Here is a 9,461-nt window from a genome sequence, read left to right as displayed (position 1 = left end):
AATAAGTATTTGAACACCTGTCCATCAGCTAGAATTCTGACCCTCAGAGGCCTGTTAGTCCACCTTTAAAAGTCCTCCTCCACTCCACTGTATTATCCTGAGTCAGATGCACTTGTGTGAGGTCGTTAGCTGCATAAATACACCTGTCCACCCCATACAATCAGTAAGACCCAAACATTCAGCATGGCTAAGAGCAAAGAACTGTCGAAAGACACTAGAGACAAAATTGTACAACTCCACAACGATGAAAAGGGCTCTGGAGAAATTGCCAAGCAGCTTGGTGAAAAAAGGTCCACTGTTGAAGCAATCATTAGAAAATGGAAGAAGCTAAACATGACGGTCAATCTTAATCGGAGTGGAATCCCATGCAAGTTATCACCTTGTGGGGTCTTAATAATGCTAAGAAAGATGAGAAATCAGACCAGGACTGTAGGGCAGGACTTGAAAAGAGCTGGGACCACTGTTTCCATGGTCACTGTTGGTAATACACTAAGACGTCATGGTTTGAAATTGTGTTAGATGTAAATATAAACGGAATACAATGATTTGCAAATCCTTTTCAACCCATATTCAGTTGAATGCACTACAAAGACAAGATATTTGATGTTCAAACTCATAAACTTAATTTTTTTTTGCAAATAATAAATAACTTTGAATTTCATGGCTGCAACACGTGCCAAAGTAGTTGGGAAAGGGCATGTTCACCACTGTGTTATATCACCTTTTTCTCTTAACAAAACTCAATAAACGTTTGGGAACTGAGGAAACTAATTGTTGAAGCTTTGAAAGTGGAATTCTTTCTCATTCTTGTTTTATGTAGAGCTTCAGTCGTTCAACAGACCGGGGGCTCTGCTGTCGTATTTTATGCTTCATAATGAGCCACACATTTTCAATGGGAGACAGGTCTGGACTGCAGGCGGGCCGGAAAAGTACCCGCACTCTTTTAATACGAAACCACGCTGTTGTAACACGTGGCTTGGCATTGTCTTGCTGAAATAAGCAGGGGGGTCCATGATAACGTTGCTTTGATGACAACATATGTTGCTCCAAAACCTGTATGGACCATTCAGCATTAATGGTGCCTTCACAGATGTGTAAGTTACCCATGCCTTGGGCACTATTACACCCCCATACCATCACAGATGCTGGCTTTTGAACGTTGCGTCTATAACAGGGGTAGGGAACCTATGGCTCTAGAGCCAGATATGGCTCTTTTGATGACTGCACCTGGCTCTCAGATAAATCTTAGCTGACATTGCTTAACACGATAAGTAAGGAATAATTCTGCTGGTAATCACAGTGTCAAAAATAGCGTTCAAAATATAAAACATTCTGAAGAATTTTCATCCAACCATCCGGTTTTACCGCACCTGTTCAAAAAGTTGCATTATGGTAAGAAGCATTTTATTTATTTTTGGTTAGCCTCAGAATAACAAGGTTATTAAAAAGAATAAGAGAAATATCATACTCTAAAAATGTACACATGTAGTTGTATTCAGTGTTAAAAAATAAATAAATGATATGGCTTTCACAGAAATACTTTTAAAAATATTTGGCTTGTATGGCTCTCTCAGCCAAAAAGGTTCCCGACCCCTGGTCCATAACAATCCGGATGGTTATTTTCTTCTTTGTTCCGGATGACACCACTTCCACAGTTTCCAAATATAATTTAAAGTGTGGACTCGTCAGATCACAGAACACCTTTCCACTTTGCATCAGTCCATCTTAGATGAGCTCGGGCCTAGCGAAGCCAGCAGCGTTCCTTGGTGTCGATGAATGGGTTTTGCTTTGCATAGCAGAGTTTCAACTTGCACTTACAGATGTAGCGACCAACTGTAGTAACTGACAGGGGTTTTATGAAGTGTTACTGAGCCCATGTGGTGATATCCTTTACACACTGATGTCGGTTTTTGATGCAGTACCGCCTGAGGGATCAAAAGTCCGTAATATCATTGCTTACGTGCAGTGATTTCTCCAGAATCTCTGAACCTTTTGATGATTTTACGGACCGTAGATGGTAAAATCCCTAAATGCCTTGCAATAGCTCGTTGAGAAATGTTCTAAAACTGTTTGACAATTTGCTTACAAATTGATGACCCTCGCCCCATCATTGTTTGTCAATTACTTAGCATTTCATGGAATCTGCCTTTATACATAATCATGGCACCCACCTGTTCCTGCACACCTGTGGGATGTTCAAAATAAGTGTTTGATGAGAATTTCTCAACTTTATCAGTATTTATTTCCACCTTTCCCAACTTCTTTGTCACGTGTTGTTGGCATCAAATTCTAAAGTTAATGATTATTTGCAAATGTTTCAGTTTGAACATCAAATATGTTGTCTTTGTAGCATATTCAACTAAATACGGGTTGAAAATGATTTGCAAATCATTGTATTCTGTTTATATTTACATCTAACACAATTTCCCAACTCATATGGAAATGGGGTTTGTAAGTTCAAAAGGATTTGCAAATCATTGTATTCTCTTTTTATTTACGAATTACACAACGTGACAATTTCACGGGTTTTGTATGTCCTTCCATAATTATTTATTTCAAAAAATATTAAATATCAGTATCATAATGAATGTATTATATCTGCTGATGTAGTTATGTAAAAGTAAAAAAAAATGCTGATTCCGATGCACATAAAAATGCCAAATATCGGCAGCGGTAATCGGTCGATCTCTCCCCTAAAATCAATAAATTGTCCGTAACGGTTTAGCTGTAAACACAAGTCCAAAATTATGCAAATTAAGACTTTGTCGGATATGGGGATGTGCACGCAGCATTTAATATAGATGTCAATTCAATTCAGAACTGGTTTAGAATTAATTAGTTAAAACTTAATATGAAAAGAATCCCTCTATATGCTTTTTGAAACTCACCACTTGCTACAATCTGCGGATTTGAACATTTGCTTTGACAATGGTACTCCAATGAGCAAGGAGAGCGCTGGGAAGTACCTAGGAGTCTGGCTTGAAATGACATTGTTGACGTCGCTATCTTGCGGCTCCACAATTACACATCAGACCAAGCGTGTCGAGTTTACAACGAGGGTTTTTAATAATAAACACAATACAGTTTTTGTTTTGACTTTTCAGTCTCTCTCTCTCAGCTTCCTCTCTCGCCAGCACCCGGCCGCTTACTGTTAAAGACAGCAGATGATTAGTCAAACACGTACCATCTGTGCAATCTAATCATCTGTGTCTCGCAGTCAGTACATGCCCCGCCCCTGTCTGATGGCGCTCTGTCTCAGCACCCTAGACAGCGGTGTTGACTTTCACTCCTGCAGTGCGCTAATCACAATCCCCTCTTAAATACCTCCACCGCCAGACTTAGGCCGGGACACCGTCCGGCCACGCCTACACCCCCCCCCCTTCAGGTGAGAGCGGGAGAGGAAGTCCGCCACGGCCATCTGCACTCCCGGCCAATGGATCACTCTGAAATTGTAGGGTTGTAAAGCGAGATACCAACGGGTGATCCGCGCGTTGGCATCTTTCATGCGGTGGAGCCACTGGAGGGGCTTGTGGTCCGAGCAGAGGCTGAACGGGTATCCCAGCAGGTAGTACCGGAGGGCACCAACCGCCCACCGGATGGCGAGGCACTCCCTATCCACCGTGCTGTATCGACTTTTTCCTGCTGATGTACAGGACGGGGTGGTCGTTGATCTCCTTCTGCTGGGATAAAACAGCTCCCAGCCCTCTGCCCGACGCGTCCGCCTGCAAAAAAAATGGGAGGGAAAAATCAGGCATGTGCAGTACTGGCTCCTTGCAAAGTGCTTTCCTTACCATCTCGAATGCCTGCTGACACTGCTCCGTCCACTGGACCAGATCTGGAGCACCTTTTCGGGTGAGGTCAGTTAGTGGGCTGGTCAGGTCAGCAAACCGGGGGACAAACCTCCGGTAGTAACCCACCAGCCCCAAAAACTGCCTCACCTCCTTTTTCGTCTTCGGGGTTGGGCAGGCCGCAACTGCCGCGGTTTTGTCTGAGGCCGCACCTGACCTTCCCCCAAGTGGTACCCCAGATACTGTACCTCCCCCCGGCCAATCGCGCACTTCGCTGGGTTGGCGGTGAGCCCCGCCCGCCTCAGGGACTCGAGTACCGCCCCCACTCTCTGCACATGCTCCGCCCAGTTGTTCCCCTGGATGATGACATCATCCAGATAGGCGGCAGCATATGCCGCGTGGGGCCGAAGTACCCGGTCCATGAGTCTCTGAAAAGTAGCAGGCGCACCGAACAAGCCGAACGGAAGGGTCACGAATTGGTATAAACCTTCCGGAGTGGAGAACGCCGTTTTTTCCTTGGACTCTGGAGATAAGGGAATCTGCCAGTAGCCCTTAGTCAAATCCAGTGTCGTGAAAAAACGAGCAGTCCCCAACCGGTCCAGGAGCTCGTCGACCCGGGGCATCGGGTAGGCGTCAAAACGTGACACATCATTCACCTTGCTGTAGTCTACACAGAACCGCACAAACCCATCTTTCTTCCCTACGAGAACTATGGGGCTGCACCATGCACTGTGTGACTCTTCTATTACCCCCAATTCCAGCATGGCTTTTAATTCCTCCCGAACTACTTTGCGCTTGTGTTCGGGTAGCCTATACGGCCGAGACCTCACCGTTACACCTGGACTGGTCTCTATGTGATGCTGGGTGAGGGTCGTGCGGCCTGGCAGGGGGGAGAACACGTCAGCAAAATGTTTCTGTAAGATGGCCACCTCTGCTTTCTGTGACGACGTCAGATGATCATCACAGCGGCGAGGGAGGGGCCGGGGGGAGGCGGGAACCTCCAGCCCCAGCTCCTCGTTCTCCGCTATCGCCGTCACCAGTAGGTTGAGGTGGTATATTTTTGTTGCCCCACCCCGGTCAGACCGCCTGACCTCGTAATCCATGTCACCTACTCGTCGTGTGACCACAAAGGGTCCTTGCCACTTGGCGAGTAATTTGGAGCTGGATGTTGGGAGTAACACAAGTACTTTTGTCCCGGTGAAAATTGTCTAAGTTGCGCTCCCCTGTTATACAGGCGCTGTTGACGTTCTTGAGCTTGAAGCAAATTCTCACGTGACAAGTGCCCTAATGTGTGGAGTTTTGCTCTCAAGTCCATGACGTACTGAATTTCATTTTTACTGGGGCTTGGACCTTCCTCCCAGCTTTCTTTAACTAGGTCCAGTACCCCCCGCGGCTTCCTGCCGAACAATAGCTCAAAGGGAGAAAATCCGGTTGAGGCCTGGGGAACCTCCCGCACTGCAAATAACAGGGGATCCAACCATTTATGCCAATTTGGTTTGTCCTCGTGTACGAACTTCCGGATCATGGATTTCAAAGTTCTATTCATCCGCTCCACCAACCCATCTGTCTGTGGGTGGTAAACGCTAGTCCGAATAGACTTGATCCCCAATAAACCGTACAGCTCCTTTAATGTGCGTGACATAACGGACGTGCCCTGGTCAGTTAGAATCTCTTTCGGGATTCCAACTCCAGAAATAACGTGAAACAGTGCCTGCGCGACACTCTTTGCAGAGATGGAGCGCAGCGGCACTGCTTCGGGATAGCGCGTTGCATAATCCACAAGGACTAGCGCAAAGCGATATCCCTGGGTGCTCGGGTGAAATGGCCCGACGAGGTCCATGCCAATTCGCTCAAATGGGACCTCTATGAGTGGTAATGGCCGCAAAGGGGCTCTAGGTGTGGCCGCGGGATTGACTAGTTGACAGTCCGGGCAGGCCGCGCACCAACGGCGCACGTCTGCACGAATGCCCGGCCAATAGAACCGGGCCATTATTCGATTAAGTGTTTTATCATACTCCATGTGCACGGCCATCGGGTTAAAATGTGCCGCCTGGAAAATAATTTCCCGACGGCTTTTTGGCACCAACAATTGGGTGATTTCCTCCCCTGTCTGAGTGTCACGGCTCACTCTGTATAATCTGTCCCTAATCAATGCAAAGTGAGGGAAATCCCGCGTTATTCCCGGGCGAACCCGCTGCCCATCAATCGAAATCATTTGGTCCCAGGTCTCGCGCAGAGTGTCATCTCGAGACTGCTCGAGTGGAAAGTCCTCCATGGGGCGCCATTGGGGCACCGGAGACACCTCCTGGGAAGTCCCCACCGGCCCCCCTTCCCCCTCGGCAGCGTCGGATAATCTCGCGTCGCCGATGAGAACAGCGCCGGTTACCCTTTTCCCTACCGTCCGTGAACGCACCCCTGCACACTGCTCTATCAACCCCTTAAATCCCGGCCAATTTGTTCCCAAGATTAAAGGGTGCGTCAGGCGCGAATTTACAGCCACCTTAACATTATGGTTTTTTTTTTTTTTTTTTAATTCCACCAGCACAACGGGGTACTCGTGAATAACCCCATGCACACATTTAACACGCACCCGTGTAACCTTTCTCAATGCCCCGGGTCGTACCAGATTCTGGTGGATCATGGACTGCTCGCAGCCCGAATCCACCATCGCCCGATGTATACTCCCTTGTATCCTTACCGGTACATAGTAAGTCTCTCCTGGTCCTGGGGAGGGCACCGAAGGGTTGGCAACCCGGATCACCTGCCCCACTTCAATCGCTGGACATTCTCGCTGCAGGTGTCCGAGCCGCCCACATCTCCAGCACGCCTGCCCAGGCATTCGAGGCACAATTTGCGGGGGACACACAGCGTCGGCAGCGGCCGGGACCTGAGGGAGAGAAAGCACAGCAGGGTTGTTTTGAAGCCGTGGCCACGGCTGGGCTCCCTCGGCCAGCTGCACACGCCACCTGCGCGGCGCCTGGATTGGACGCTGCACTGCTTCCGCGGCCTTTTCTTCCTTCGTCCTCTCGCGGGGAACTGCCAGGTGATCCTCCGCCAACGCCACCGCTGCTGCCAAGTCCTGTGGACGGTGGTTGCGGACCCACGCGGACGTCCGCGCCGGGATCGCTTCCAAGAATTATTCCAGTATTATCATCTCTATGACATCACCAACCTGTCCGGGTTGCAGCCATCGTGTCGCCGCGTCCCTCAGCTGCTGTCCCAGGGCAAACGGCCGCTCCTCCTGTCCCAGCCGTAGTGCCCGGAAACGGCGCCTGTGATCCTCCTTCGATCCGCCCGTTCTGTCCAGCACCGCTCGTCTCACGTCCCGGTAATTCACCCGGGACGCAGGTGGCAAACTGAGCGCCGCCCGCTGCGCCTCTCCCGCCAGCAGTGGCAACAGCCTCACAGCCCACTCCTCCTCCGGCCACGAACATGCTCCCGCCGTGGCCTCAAACATGTCCATAAATGATTGTGGGTCCTCCGCTTCCGCCATCCGGTGCATCCCCACGGCTGTTTGTGTGTATGAATAATAAGACTCGAGACACCAGTGCATATTCTAGTAAGGCTGTATTCAACTGGCCAGAACATCACACACGCCCACTTCCTTCATGCTGCTGGGACGTACCATTTCACAAGGGGTGTTGTGACAACACAAACCCTATAACATCTCCCCTTTTATAGATGCCAACTTTTACATTGTTGAAAACCTTAGTGCAAACACAGTGAAAACCATTGTTCTTTTTTTATTTTAATTTTTTTTTTTAGTGCAAATAATGCTTGATGCAAACCAATGTACCAGCATTACCACAATCTTTTTTTTTTTTTTTTTTTTTTTTTTTGTGTGTGTGTATGTTAACAATCTTTACAAAACAGTACCAGGTATACTTTAACCAACAAAATTCAAGAGTTCAGACGTGCCTAAAGATTAAGTCTGTCAGGCACTTTCACCAACCTGCCACTTGCCGTCCTGTGCCCGGCTGGCGAAAGTAGTGGTGGTGGGGATGTTGATGGAGGTGGTCCAGCCATAGGCTGGTGCTGGTCACTCTGCCTGAGTGGCCTGACGGCCTGGACACCTGTGTCAGTGTCCATTACTCTGCTGGGTGTACCGCTGGGTTGCCAATCAGGTGGGCAGCTATGCTGTACACAGTTTTGCTCAGGGTGGCGCTCGGCCACGACCCTCTCCGCTGGTCGCAAATCCACGCGGTTACGCCGATAGAATGTCCCCTCAACATCCACTAGGTAGGATCTGGGGCCCACCTGTTGTAGACAAACTCCTCTTCGCCACCTGCCCGTCCTGTCCCCAGGCAGGGGCTTCATCCTTATGTCCTGTCCAATACACAGCTCAGGTAGGTCCCTGGCCGATTTGTCGTACCAGAGTTTGGCTGTCCGGTGTTTTATCCGCAGCCTGTCTGGGACCCCAGTGACCACACGCGGCTCCAAAAGCGTGTCAGCGACTGGGAGTGGAGTCCTCAGCCTACGAGACATCAGCCTCTGTGCGGGGCTGCTGAGCATGCCCTCCGTGGGCGTGTTCCTCCACTGTAAAATGGCCAGCCATGGGTCATTACCTGCGCTGGCTGCCTTCTTGCATAGAGCCTTTACTATCTTCACGGCCGATTCGGCCTTTCCATTTGATTTTGGGTGCCTGGGGGAGGACTTGACATGGTCAAAGTCCCACTCTTTTGCGAATCTCCTGAAGGTCTCACAGTCAAACTGAGACCCACAATCTGTTATCACGCGATCCGGTTGTCCATGACGTGAAAACTGAGCCTTGCACCTCAGCACTGTGGTCTCCGCTGAAAGTTCTGGAAGCAGCTCTATTTCCCAGAAATCAGAGTAATGGTCAACAATAATCAGAAAGTCTTTGCCCGCTTGTTTGAACAGATCCATGCTGAGGATCTGCCAAGGTCGTGTAGGAAGTGCATGGGACATCATTGTCTCCCGCTGCTGCTCATGTGAATATTCATTGCACGCTGAGCACTGGCTTACATAGTCATTGATTTCACTGTGCATGTTGGGCCAGAACAGCGTGTCCCTGGCTTGTCTGTAGCAGGCATCTCCTCCTACATGGCTGGCATGGATGCGTTTCAACATCTCTGCACGCAACGATTTTGGTATTATGACTCTCTGGCTTCTGAATAGTACCCCATCCTGTGCACTGATCTCGTCCCGGATTGACCAGTATTCTCTTATCGCCAGAGGAGCATCCTCTCGGCGATCTGGCCATCCCTTGATCACCACCTCTTTCAATAACTGAAGGTTCCCATCGCCTTCTGTGTGCAGTCTTATCTGGTTTAGCCGCTGGCTGGTGACATTCAGGTAATCAGCCTGGTTTATTAACTCAGTGGCCTCTTGCTCCCTCTGCAGGCAGCAGATAAACTGCTTTGTATATTTAGCGTCAGTCCCCTGTGTTGGAGCAGTGGCCCTGCTCAGTGTGTCACTAATATGCATATCAGGTCCTGGCCTGTACACTACCTTGAGATTGTAGGCCTGAAGAGTGAGCAGCATGCTCTGAAGCCTTTTGGGTGCTGTTAGGAGGGGTTTTGTGAAAATTGAAATGAGCGGCTTGTGGTCGGTTTCTGCTATTATCTCTGCTCGCCCATACAAATAGTAATGAAAACGCTGGCACGAAAACACGATACTCAGACACTCTTTCTCTATTTGTGCATAATTCTG

This window comes from Nerophis ophidion, linkage group LG02, assembly GCF_033978795.1.
Source record: "Nerophis ophidion isolate RoL-2023_Sa linkage group LG02, RoL_Noph_v1.0, whole genome shotgun sequence".
Lineage (NCBI taxonomy): Eukaryota > Metazoa > Chordata > Actinopteri > Syngnathiformes > Syngnathidae > Nerophis > Nerophis ophidion.
The sequence above is the reverse complement of the archived record's forward strand: the minus strand, read 5'-3'. Positions refer to the sequence as shown.